Source organism: Berghia stephanieae, chromosome 10 (genome assembly GCF_034508935.2).
Source record: "Berghia stephanieae isolate SIO BIC M18660-M18661 chromosome 10, UCSD_Bste_1.3, whole genome shotgun sequence".
Lineage (NCBI taxonomy): Eukaryota > Metazoa > Mollusca > Gastropoda > Nudibranchia > Aeolidiidae > Berghia > Berghia stephanieae.
The window spans coordinates 5,972,471-5,987,092 of NC_088369.1; the positions used below are offsets into that span (position 1 = coordinate 5,972,471).

A 14,622-nucleotide genomic window follows, 5' to 3' on the forward strand; every position below is an offset into this window, starting at 1 on the left:
TGTATCTTATCTGTTCCAGGGGATTTCCTTAACTTGAGTTTTTTCATAGCTCTATGAAGTTCTGACATGGTAAAGCCCTCTTTGAACAGAATTTGAGATAGCTTTTGGGGACTTTTCTTGATGTTTAAGGTTTTTAATCATTTTTTTTGTCCTTTTCACTCCTTTTTGATGCCTTGTTTACTGAAGCAAAATGTTTGTTGAAGATTATGGCTTTTTTGGGTCATCTACGATTGTTCCTTCTGTAGTTTTCATGGGTTTTGGGATAGTTTTCGGGGTCTCATTGTTAAGATTATTAAGTAAGGCCCATGCTTTTTCCCATTTTGATTGAGGTCAATATTAGCGCATGTTTCTGCCAATTTCTTTCTTTTAGCGTTGTTAATAGTTCTTTTGACAACTGCAGATGCTTTATTGTACTCAATCTTGTTTTTAATGGTTTTGTTTTCCTCTAATTTATTCCTTGTTTCCTTTGTTACATTTATTGCTTTTTCAATTTTTTTGTTCCAGAAGGGTTTGTAATTTTGTCGACTACCTGTGACATTATGAATTTTGAATACCGACAGTGACAGACCAAACAGTTTTCTTTCACTATATGACTCAAAATTTAAAATGTTTACAGAGATGGTGTGTTGATTCTCTTTCACCTGAAGAAAATAATCATAAAGTTGCATTCAGTGGCGTAGCTTAGCAAATAATTTTGGGTTGTTTCATATAGTGTAATAATGGATATCCTTTAAATAGTACTGAACAGCATTGAAAACAGGCTCACATTGTTTATGATTAAATCTATACTGGTTGACAACTTATAAGATGCTTATACATTTTTGGACAAAGACATTGATGTCAAAATCTAAGGGGTTTCCGAATGTTTCCGCCGCCTTCGATAGGAAGAGGAGAAATGCTTTTCACAAAGATATGATCCCCGACCAACTGTTGAGTAAGTCAACTCATTATGGTCGCACATGCCATGTAATGAAATCCCAATGGTCACCAATTAAGTACGGTTTATTTTGGCATTCTTAAAGTATGCTCACTGGAGGGCATTAAAAAAAAATAGTGTGAAATATCAATGAACTAAACTTCTTTAACACAAACAGATTCCATGTAAGTTTTGTACAGTATACGAGTTCAAGGGAACCGCAGTTGTTAAATATAAGAGATGTATAATTATAATGACATAATTAATAATTTTGATCTCTGCACTCTGTTTTTCTGGTTGTGTGCCATCTTTTAATAGTACTGCATTTCGTCGCATGCCATTCAAAAAAAGGAATCTGTGCTTCTCATATCAGAAGATATAGTGTGCATGTTTAAACCAAACTTTTATGAATATAGAAATCACAACGCTAAGCTACACTTCTCGATTTCAACTATTAATTGTGACATTTATTTATGTCAAGATTATGTACAAAGTGTATAATTTGCTGTGTCAATTTGAACCCAGGGTCACAAGGTTAGTGAGTAGTGCACATAAACCTCTTGAGAAATAAAACCCTTGTCAAGCCTGTGGTGAGTTCAGTGAACGTAATCAGAACATAATTCACCGTGTATAATATTGTTAATGTAAACCATCTAAATGTTCACTCATACCAGTCCCTTTTTTTATATCTCGTAAATAAGAAAAATCTCAAATTATGGTACTGTAACCGATGCAAACGATTCTGCCTAATGTGACTAACATTTTAATGTTTGAACTAATTATCATTAAAATCCACCAGGAGGTTATGAAGACATCCACTTCATCGCTTAAACACTGGTTGTAGAATTGACTATAGTAAACAGGACATTGTTAACATCGGTCATCATAGTTAGTTTCACAATAATATTATAGATGAACAAAATTGACGTGACTCAGCCATTTTAATGATTATAGTAGGGTCCCCGTGAACGTTGTTATTTCGGATTCGTGTAAACGTTTAACTTTCTTTATCAGCCAAAATAAACAGACACAAAATAACATTTTTGCCCGATTCGAAATTGAATCGGACATTTCGATGGTCACACAGAGGCCAAACAAGGTGAAATTATGATCAGTTCAATGTAAAAATAAACAACTGCCATAATACCAAGAATTTGATAATAAGCAAATAACCAAAAATACTTTAATAGGATTTAATTATATTATGCTACATCTACCCTTACTAGAATTGTTACTTTTTTTCTTGAAGACCGTTATGTTTAATAGTTGTGAAATATGTAGGCTGCTCTCTGGTACTAGAACTTAGGTCTGAGATTTTTAATGACATACTTCATATCTTCAGGAGAGATTTTAACAGTCATTTACTTAATGTTCGTATTTATTATTGTTCTTCTAAATTCACTACTTTTAGGAGTGAGACTAATTCCGACATAATACCGTTTGGATACGTTGAGTCACATTTCATTTATTAATCAGCTACCTGCCACACTCTGGAAAAACACGTATTTAAAAATTTGGCCAGAATACTCGTCCTTCAAATATCGATCGATTTAAATGACCCTCATCTTGCCAAAAAAACTATCAAACCAGGGACTTAAGTGACCCAAATTTGAACTACGCGTTTATTTTTCCAGAGTACTACAGCTAAATGTTTAAACTTCAAAAGACTGAAATTTCCTCAATCTGTTCCTTTTGACTTCAAACTCAATTTTATTTAATTGTTTCACTTCAGCTTGTCGAGGTGGGCCACACATTGCAAGGAAAGGATTTTAAGGTGACAAGTCGAAGATGTAATTGTAGGACACTCCCTTTGGGATCAAATCGTCTTGGTTCGAATACTGGTGGAATATCAATTTCTTTCTCACGACTTTGGCGTGCTTTAAATATAGTTTATATGGTCTTATTGGTAGGAGACACTTATAAGTTGGTGCTGACTTTTAAATTATCATGTTTTGTTATATTTGTCGCTATAAAATATTCATTTATATTAACGACATAAATCAAAGTCATCAAGAGTTTTTAGTATTAGTTTTTTTTCTCTTCTTTATATGAAGAATATTTTTCTAATTTTTATTCATAATTTTAAATATGCAATTTCATAAGATTCTAGTACTCGCAATGGACTTTTTGTGTCCACTATTCTTCGTCATTTTTGGCAAGTCATTGGCAACAAACCAACTTTTACAATCCTATGACTTCAATGTGAAAGCAAACAAAGCAATATCAACAACTGGTGGTGGTAGCAATTTGGTATAAAAAAAGCGTGATGTTTCCTCAAAACTGCATTGTGCTATTCTTTGCGCTAGCGACTTGTCGTGTTCAGCCTTCTATGTATTGCCTCAAGATACCATAATAACTAAAGACAATAGAAAGTGGGAATGTCGACTTATAGAGGAAAGGATTGGTGACGAAAATTTATCTTCCGGAAATGGAAGTTATGGATATTTATTTAAGTTTAGCACACAACCCAAAAATGTACCGACTATTCATAACTGTACATTCGAAGGAACAACAAAAGCAAAACACGGAATCGCTGCTTTTTATAACTGTACTTTATATAATCCACGAATGACCAATATTGGATTTCTATACAATTATGACAATGCTTCGTGGCCAAATCTAAATGCAGCATGTTTGGAGACCCTCAGTGGCCAAATTGGACTAGCCGGAACGCTTCTGAATGTATCTGTGGACAAAACGATTCCCGACGTTTTTAAACTAAAGCCAATTTGTCAGAAAGACGAGTATAAATGGAATGACATTATATGTAACGGGAATGGCATATGGACCTATTTGTCTAGGGAGCCCAAAGTTGGATGCGTATCAACTACTTGCTACCGTAATGCTGTGGGGACAAAAAGATCGGTTTATAAAGGGACGCATTCAACAACAGGTGACGGTACAGTGTGTCAAAGATGGAATTCTCAAACCCCGCGAATTCATAGATTTGTGGAAGACAAGTTTTATTGGCTAGACGACTACGATATAGATGCTGCCAGCAATTTTTGCCGAGATCTTGACTGGGAGGGTCAACCGTGGTGTTATGGTATAACGGGACGACGATTTCAGGTCTGTAGCGATACACCACGATGTCGTCGGCTTTATATCTCTCTTGAATGATTCATGGAGAAAAATAAAAGATTATTTTACAATTGCTTCACAGATAAATAAGAACAACTACTGGAAATGGAAGATTTTGAGTTAAAAATATTCTTCAGCAGATACTGTTATTGGATAAGAGTTTGAAACTGAGTAATTGTAATATTCTTTTTATTGTGTCATAAAAATAAATGCATAAATGTTTTATATAGTACAAGGTGCAATTCATGTGGTCAAAGACTCTTTCAAAGAATCTGGAACCAATTGCAACATGCAACATAGATGAATATACAATCAGGCTGTTATAACGGTTAAACAATTTTGATTGCTACAACGACACATCTGGCTCCCATTTTACACCTCCTGGGTATCTTGAGATATTATCTGTTGAAAGCGTTTTCTTAGGCCTCATCTTCGTGCAGCTAACTTTTTATTGTACAAGGTAATAGCAGCTTCAGAAAAGAACAAAATACCAAACACGTAAACATTAACCAAATAATGACCAGACAAATACCAACGAAGGAAAGATCAATAAAATTCCACCAACCATGGATAAACAGATATCAAGAGGTTATCCAAGCGAAAACAAAAGGCATGGAGAATAACAAAAAAAAGGTCCAATAGAAGTTGTTGAGCCCATTATAATTATGTTAAGAAAATTGTTAATGAAGACTCAAACAAAAAAACTCTGGAAATTATTGAGTAACGAATTTGCACATGCCCTCACTCACTTGTTCAAATTCTCTCTTAAAAAGGGACACAAACTAATTGTTTGGAAGAACGATCTTGTCCAACCCATCTAAAAGAAAGGTGATAGAAGCACAGCTCAAACCCTTGCAATGGATTGCAGCGTTTCTGAACAATCGTACCCAACAAGGTCTCGTCGACGGCGAGACTTCCACTGTAGGGAGGATGACATAAGGTGTACCTCAAGACTTAGTACTTAGGCAACCATATTTTTAGTTTACATAAATGAACTCCCATGTACGAGGGCTCTTTCATAATTAACCGAAAAATGCCTGTAAAATCCGCGTTTTTTATGCTATCAACAAAATTCTTGCACGTGTTCATACCTTAATTCGTCCTTCATTTCTCTACGTAACAGCCAAGTCTGTCGACACACTTCTGCCAACGCCGCACCATGGAATAGATACCCTCCTTGAAGAAATTTCCGTCAAGGTTTTGAAGCCATTTCCGCACATGGTCAACAAGCTCTTCATCGACATCAAAGCGCTTTCCTGCCAGCTCACGTTTCAGTGGCCTAAAGAGGTGATAATCAGATGGTGCGAGGTCTGGACTGTGTGGTGGGTGTGGCAAAATCTCCCATCCATATTTCTCTAGCCAACCTTGCGTCACTCGTGCTGTGTGGGGTGTAGCGTTGTCGTGTTGCAAAATGACCCCGTTGGTCAACTGCCCTGGGCGCTTTCTGCGAATGGCCTCCCTAAGCTTGTCAAGAGTTTGGCAGTACCTTGCAGCATTGATTGTTTCTCCAGGTTGTAAGGTTTCGAACAGAATAACACCACGACTGTCCCAGAAAACAGTTCCCATTATTTTCTTTGCTGACCGCATGACTTTGAATTTCTTCGCGACAGGTGAGGATGGATGTTTCCATGTCATCGAATCTTGCTTTGTTTCTGGGGTGCAATGGTGCAACCAAGTCTCATCAACGGTGACTATGCTGTCAAGAAAAGTCACATCGTACCCATGAAAGTCTCCGCCGGCGTTGGCAGTATGCCCGTGAACCCTGCGTGAGCTCTTGCTTCTTCTCAAAAGTTCCCTGCAGATGTCCAATCTTTGTTCTTTATGATTGTCTGTCAATTGCTTAGGAACCCATCTTGCGCTGACTTTTCTGTAGCCAAGTTCATCAAATACAATTCTATTGGCAAAAGTTTCCGAAATTTCAAGACTGCTTGCGATTTCATGAAGTTTCAACCTCCTGTCTTGACGAATAAGCTCATCAACTCGCTTCACATTGTCTTCTGACGTCGCAGTTATCGAACGCCCTCTCCCTTCCCTGTCTGTCAAGTCGGAATGGCCGGCTTCAAACAAATTACACCAGTGATAGACTTGTGTACGGCTTATAACATGCTCACCATATACACTCTGAAGTTCTTTATGAATTTCGGTAGGATTCAGACTTTTGGCGTTCAAAAAACGTATGACAGCTCTGATTTCCTCCTTTGACCAAGTTTCAAGGTGGGCCGCCATCTTTAAAATCGTCTAGAAATTCATTGTGCAAAATGATGCACTTCATAATTTCTGGGAATATCCGTAAGGAAATAAGGAATATCATGTCGTTTACAGAATTAAAAAATCCCCACTGGTTGCTGAGCAATGGGCATTTTTCGGTTATTTCTGAAAGAGCCCTCGTAGTATTAGGTCAAAAGTGCGTCTCTTCGCTGACGACACAGCATTATATAATCAGATAAGAACAACAGGCGACTACAAAACACTAGACGATCTAGCTAAACTACAAGAATGAGAAACAAAAAAATCACATGAAATTCAACGTATCAACGTGCAATGTTTTCACTATCAAAAATAAGAAAGCACCGATTACATTTGAATACCAAAGTCAAAATTAAAACCTGGAACATGTAAAGACAGTAAAGTACTATAGCATTAGGTTTGCTAAACATATGAAATGTAATGATATCATGTGTCACATGTCTTCAAAGGCAAATCAAACAAGTGCTTAGATCACCAGCAATTTTAAAACATGCCCAATTTCAACTGAATCACTTGCTTTTAAAGCTATTGTTAAACGGATTTTTGAGTACGGCAGCTCGATTTGGGACCCACATAAAAAGAAAAGCATCAAAACTTTAGAAGACATATTTTTAAAAAAAAGCAAGACGCATAAAAATGTGCATCTGAAGAAACACGACAGGCCTTGAATCTCTGGAATAGTGAGGAAAAATATATATAATTACAAACAGTGGTGCCTTAAATTCCCAAACGACATCAAAGTTATCAGCACATGAACAACAAGGGAACTCCCATAAAAAGTAACCATCCCTTAATCAAAAACGGACGCCCACTTGTACTCGTTTTTCCCTTCCACTGTTCGACTGTAGAATAGCCTCCCTGCTGACGTGGCTGAAAACGGTTGCCAGCATGCCTTCACGCGGTTGCTAGAGCTCACATCGTGACGTTTTAATCTACGTATTTTTTTGCTTTATGTGCAGTGGAATGTAATACCCTAAAAAATTCGGAGTGATCATCGGAACTATTGGAGGGTTCCACAAAAGGAAGAAGAAGAAAAAGAAGAAGAAGAGAAGAAGAAGAAGAAGAAGAAGAAGAAGAAAGAAGAAGAAGAAGAAGAAGAAGAAGAAGAAGAAGAAGAAGAAGAAGAAGAAGAAGAAGAAGAAGAAGAAGAAGATGAAGAAAATTGACGTCACCTATCACTTTCTTATTGTTTTAAACAGCCAATTATTATTGCAGTGGTATGAATCTTATTTAGATGACAGAAATCAACAGGTTATGATTTAAGATAAACTTTCTCGTCAACATGCATTGTCTTTTGGTGTTCCCCAAGGCTCTGTTTTGGGTCCGATTCTTTTTGTTTTGTATACTTCTCCATTATCTAATGTCATCACTGGTCATGGGCTGCGCTATCATTTCTATACAGATGATACGCAATTTTATGCTACCAATAAATCTAAAATTCTTGAAAAGATGGTGAAACGTGGGGAAGAATGTGTGACGGGTGTAAAAGAGTGATTAATGCAAGCAAGTTGAAAATGAATGAGTCAAAACTTTCAATTGAAGAAAATCAGTTCGATCCGTCAGTCTATTACAATTGGAACATGTAAAACATTGGTTGTCTCCCTCATTTTTTCAAAACCTAGATTATTGTAACTCCCTGCATGTCAACTTGCCTCAGACTTCAATAAAACAAATACAACTACTGCAAAACAGTGCAGCAAGATAATTTTTGGCAAACGAAAATTTGATCATGCAACCCCTTGTTGGCCTCTCTCCATTGGTTGCCAATTGAAAAGCGCACATATTACAAAGCAGAGTGTCTTGCTTATAAGTGTTTGACTGTTATAGCACCGGCATATCTCACAAATCACGTCGTCATGTGTAAATTTGAAAATTACACTTTAAGATCATGTAATGACCAAACGAAAATTTTGGAAAAAAGATCAAGAACAAAATTTGGTGATAGTTCGTTTGCTTGTTTCTCGGCCCCAAGATTTGGAATAAACTGCCACGTGGTCTGAGGGAGTGCAAGTCTTTACCTCCCTTTAAAAAGAATCTCATGACAATTCTTTACTGTATTTGCTTTTATTGACACTATGAATCTTTGATTTGGCTATGAATTCTTTTTTTTTAAAATAACTTATATTGTAAAGTGCCCAGATCTGGTGTTTTCCACGAGAATGAGCGCTGTATAAATGTGTATTATTATTAATATTGTTATTATTATTATTATTATTATTATTATTTTATTATTATTATTATTATTATTATTATTATTATTATTATTATTATTATTATTATTATTATTATTATTATATTATTATTATTATTATTTATTATTATTATTATTATTATTAATAGTTCTCATTAAATAATATCATTTAGACAATAAACGCTCCATATTACAAATTACAGTTTGGTGTGTTGGTACTTTATATCCGACTGCTGACGTTGTGCTTATATCACTAACACATAGTATCAATCTAAAAGCTTATTTTGTTTGACTCTTCATGGAGTGCTTGGCATTCAGATCTTTCCAATACCTAATAAGGGAGACAATCCAATGAGTATTTGAAGCGGATGATGAGTTACATCCCTTAATAAAGTTTATAAAACTACGTCTTAGAATCTAATGTTTGAAACCGTGACTGAGTGATTCATGAAAGAATTGTAGGTATTGGTTGGGAACATATGGGATATTTTTGTTTAACAATAGATCACTCACTCAATGCTATGACCAGTTTTCGTCGGGGGTTGGTGGGGGGGGGGGGAGGCATTAGGATGCTAACCTCACAACCTATTGAGATTCAGGCCTGCCCACTCTTTGATGCTGTCTTGCCATAGTTTATTCTGTCTTCCTCTTCCTCTGTCCCTCTACAGTGACCTGCATTACGGTCTTGCACAGATTATCATCGCGACAGTGTGTCCGAACCATGACAATTTCCTTCTGTTGACCATTGATGACAGTGGGTACTGTCCCCCAGCTCAATCTTCTACTTCTTTAAATTATCTTTATTAGTCATGTGTTCCAAATAAGGCACTCTAAGGATTTTCCTATATCTCTTATTTTGAAAAGCACAGATTTGCTGTTCTAGATCTGCTGTGAGTGTCCAATTTACATAGCCATAGAGGAGGATGGACAGTACCTGCGATCTGAATAACTTCAACTTAACTCCAAATGAATGTTGTTTTTCCATATGGTGTTGTCTTGTCATAGCTGATGATGCAATTTTAATTCTAGCTTTCACCTCTGCTATGCTAGTCCCATCTTCGGTGAGCAGCACTCCCAACTATTTGAACGAGGTGACTTACTTAGGTTTTTACCGTTGACATTGATTCTCATCGGAAGGTTGTCTCGGCTGTTTGCTAGACTTTGTGACTTTTCTGAATTGATCGCCATCCCAAATGTACAAGCTGTTTTCGACAGATGATATGTCAGTGATTGTAATTCATGTTTGTTCATTGATATCAAGTCAATGTCATCCGCAAATCGAAGCAGAGAAATCTGCCCCCTATTGATACTGTGCTATGATGGTATTCGAGAGTTTCCTCCATTTTATTTTCCAAAGACAGGTAAAAGGGTAGGTGAAAGAAGGCAGCCCTCTCTGACAACAACTGTAAATTTGAATGGATTTCCTATCTCATTGCATCTGGATCACGCTAAGAGCTATTGCAGATTGATTTTTGCAGATTTTTCTTTAGCGTTCAATACAATGCAACCTCAGTTGGTTCTTCAAAAATTGACTAGTCTGAATTTAAACAAGTATATAATTGCTTGGGTGCTCGAATTTCTTACGGATAGAGCACAATATGTTCAATTAGGACAAAACATATCTTCCTGTATAACTACACATAGTGGTGCTTCTCAAGGTTGTGTATTGTCCCCTGTATTATTCACAATATACACGAATGACTGTAGAAGTCAAAACCTGAGTGTCCCTTTAATCAAGTTTGCAGATGTCAACGCTCTTCAAGGCCTCATAACAAATGGCAACGAAGTGGCTTATAGGCAAGAGGTGTGATGTCCACCACCTAGAGCTTAGCATAAGCAAGACAAAGGAGCTAGTGATTGACTTTAGGAGAGTGAAGGAACCGATAGAACCGTTGAAATTAAAGGACCAATTCGTCCAGCGAGTTCCTCACTACAAATACGTTGGTGTAACAATTGATGACAGGCTCAAGTTGGATGAACACTCGAAAATAATTAGGCATAAGATGTGCAGACGTTCATATTTTTTCTCAAAACTCTCTCAGTTTAGAATAAATAAAACCCTCTGCACATTTTTTATAGACCAGTAATCAAAAGTGTTTTTCATTTTGTATGACAGCTTGGGGAGGCAATTGCTTAGCAGTGGAAAGGAACAAAATAAATTCAAATATTAAAAAATCCATTAAACGCTATATAAATGATGTTGACGATGTAGATCTTTTATACGATAAATATTGTATAAATGAAATAACTAAAATATTAAATGACCAGTCTCATCCACTAAGACCATCAGTTATTATGTCAGAAAGAAGTGGTCGCTCTTTCTCTATTTCAACGAAAACAGAGAGACACCCAAAATCTTTTCTGCCGTACAGTATTAAGATTAAGCAATAATCATTTTATATAATTATTTCGCATTTTTACTTTCAAAAAATGTAAATATTAATTTATTAATTTATTTGTTTTGCAATCTTTCAATTTTCAATTTATAGTGACAGTTTTAACTATTTTACAGTGTTGAAATTATTCATAGTATAAAGTGCAGCTCTGGTTATGGAGCTGTTCCTTTTTAAAATATACATCCTATTTCCATTGTATTTTTATCTTATTGTGTTAATTATAGCACGTCTGTACAAAAAAAAATCCTTTTTGGGATGCAATAAAGTATTATTATTATTTATTGTTAAGTAGTACGGCACTCGTTGTATTGTTTCAAAGTGTGATTTAATTGTTTTTTGATCGTTTCATCAAAATCAACATCTCTAAGTGTATTCCAAATGCCACGGTGACATACTTTATCTGCTTTTCTGAAGTCGATAAAGTTGTGGAATAATTCTTGTTGGTGTTGTAAATATTTTTCTGTCAACAGACGACTATTGAGCACTTGCTGAATTGTACTTCTCTTAGGCCAAAAGCCAACCTGTTCCTATGCCAACATTTTTTTTTTCTATATTGTTTATCATCCTGCTATGTAACATGTTTAGATTTATTTTGCTGGGGTGGCTTCTTAAATTATTGTTCTGTAGTTTTTGCAATTTCTTGAATTGCCTTTTTAGGTAGCGGTAGAATTAGTGATTGCGTCCAATCATTTGGCCAACAGTGTTGATTAAAAATTTGCTGACATAGAATCATGAGAGCATTTGTTGCTTCTTCACATCCTATCTTTATAAGTTCTGTTGGAATGTTATCTATACCAGGGGCTTTGCGCTAATTTGAGATGTATGATGGCATTTTCCACTTCAACCCTTAGTACTGTTGGTGTGTCTTTACTAGGTTCAATGTTTGTAAGGAGTCTCTGAATCCGAGTTATAGGGTCTACTACATTATGCTGTCCATCTCGCCTTTACTTCGCCTTGTTTTGTTGGAATGACACCGACTTTATTATCAATACCCGTTGATTTCTGTTCAGTTTTAGTGAACATGTTGGTTTATGCATTTTTAAGGTTCCCGCTCCTCATTCTATTGTCGAGGTTGATGCACTGTTCGGTTTTTTTCATTTTTCTTTTGCTTTGCACTTGCTTTTTTCTGAATTCAGCGTTGACTTGCTGGTATTGTTCCTAGTATCATCGTTTTTGGTGTATATGTTATTATAATTCTCTTCTGTTGTCAGAATTGTTTCTACAGATGTGACAATACACCAGTTATAGTTTCAGCTCCATGGTATGTTCTTGGTTTTATGATTTGTACCACAAGGATAATGACAGGTCGTAGTTCGTAATGGTTTATTTGGGTGTAATGTGTTTGCAAGTGTCAATTTGTGGGTTTTGTCAAATTCTAGAAGTCTTAATCCTCTATCGTTCGTAGTACCTATCCCAAAGTGTCCAACAGTGCCTGCGCATTAGTGTACGCATCGGTCACTACTTTTGCATTCCAGCCACCCTGTATAATTTATGCATCTTTTCTGGGCCCTTGTGCCAATGTTGTTTTCAATCGTTCTAGAAGAGCTCTATCTCCTCATTGATATAATCAGCAGTTAGGGCGCATGCCTGTATGCTTGGTAGGTTATGGCGGCGGGCTGCAATCTGCTAAATATTAATCTGCTTGATACTGGTGTGCTTTCAATTCAGCGTTAGTGAATTCTTTCGTTACTATGAAAGCTACACCATCTGGTGGAGTGTGTCGTCTCCAGAGTACAATATCTTATGTCCGTCTGCAGTTGTCGTCTCGTCAATCCTCGTCCATCGCAGTTCACACAAATATATAATGTTCCATCTGTATTTCTCAAGTTCATGTGTTAATTCTGTTAGTTTTGCTGTTGTGTATATCGTTCTAAGGTTTCAAGTACCTATTGTAACTCTCGTGCATGGTAGTTTGATAGATTGTGTGACTTTGTGGCTCCAGTAGCAGACTTATCGCTACCACCCTGGAGTTTGGCAGTGGCTTGAATAACTCGGTGGTGCCCATCTCCTCTCAAGGTTGGATCAGAACATTTGACTTGCTTTGTTTTTGTTTTTAGGGGTTTTACGGTGCTTGCAACACATTAAGGTCATATTAGCGCCAGTAAAAAGGAAGAAATTGGGTTAGTAAAAAGTTCTAGAATTACAATTAGAGCATCCAAGAACAGGTAAGACGAAGGGGAATGGGTTCAAATATGAAACAGATGTAGATTCCATGAGCACACTAATAAAGTACTTAGTTTGAGAACACTTAAAAGTATCATCCAGACACATGGACATGACCCCACTAAGAGAGATACACACAAATGTCTCCAAATCATATAAAATATGTAAACAAAACATAACACAGTGCAAAACAGAGAAATGATTTACAAGTAAAAATTTCATCTCCCAAAACGAAATATACATTTGACTGTTTCCCTCTCAGCCAGGGTATCCGGCCAGGGCCTGGACAAAATCAAAGAATCTCATTCCAAGACAAAGACAGAAAGTATGTTGGAAAATATATATAAGGGGATAGAAGACACAGTAATTGCCTCCCTGCCCATTATGGGAGGTCAGGAACGCCACCAAGGAAAAGTGAATTGATTACTCCACCATCATCAAAATCTTTTGGGGCTATCCCTTGTCTCCACCATTCTCGTCGTTGTCTCTATAGGTAATTGCTAGTTGGATGCTTTAACATGTTCGTGTTATGAGATGGTGTCGTTTTAATATAGATCTTGCCCATTAACCAGTAGATTTTTGACTAATCAAATCATTGAATAATAATAATAATAATAATAATAATAATAATAATAATATATAATAATAATAATAATAATAATAATAATAATAATAATAATAATAATAATAATAAAATAATATAAAATAATAATAAATAAATAATAATAATAATAATAATAATAATAATAATAATAATAATAATAATAATAATAATAATAATAATAATAATAATAATAATAATAATAATAATAATAATAATAATAATAATAATAATAATGTACTTTATTCATCCAAAAGGAAAGTTTTGTACAGACTTATGAAATGCCAACAATGATACATACATAAACATAATATACGTAAATATAATGTGGTAAAGTAAAATGTGGTAATAGGTATATATAGTATAATAATATTGTAGGCTGTAAGAGTAACTACATAGTGTAAATTAAGGGACATACAGATTATACAAGTGTAAAGATATAAATATCTAGAAAAGGTACATTGATGTCAACATATAAGAAAAAAAAGTTCGGTAAAAAGCGAAGAATTAGTTACAGTGTAATACTATTGTAAATTGACTGAGAAAAATTACATAGTATATATTACATTACGTAATGTAGAAAAAAATGTTTAATAGAAAAGTTGTAGTAAGCGATTTTATAAATTGATGTTTAAAAAATTATGGGTTTATTTATTTATTTATTTATTCATTTATTTATTTATTCATCTGTTAATCTATTTATTAAGTAGTTTTACTCTATTGTAAAAGACAACTTTACCCCGGGTACTAGATCGTATAAAGTTTCATTTAAAAGAATGAAATAGGAAAATATTAATTCATTTTTGAATTGATTATTTAAATGAAAAAAAAATGGCGTAGAGATGTTGTGCGCTTGGCTATGAAGCTCACAACATTGCCATCCGGAAATATAACGGACCAACACATTAAACTATGCATAACCTTGAACATTTATAGTCTAGTTATTACAGCTTAGTGAGAATTACTCATAAAGATGAATGGCAAAAAAAAAAACCCCAAAAAAAAAAACAACAAAGACTTGAGTGAC

At 35.3% G+C, this 14,622-nt stretch overlaps 1 protein-coding gene across 1 annotated transcript in view; it reads right to left on the reverse strand.

Annotated features, from left to right (window-relative positions):
• LOC144956133 (thrombospondin-2-like) overlaps positions 1–14,622 on the reverse strand; it is a 383,991-nt gene that overhangs the window by 337,519 nt on the left and 31,850 nt on the right. The gene's annotated exons all lie outside the window — the stretch shown is intronic.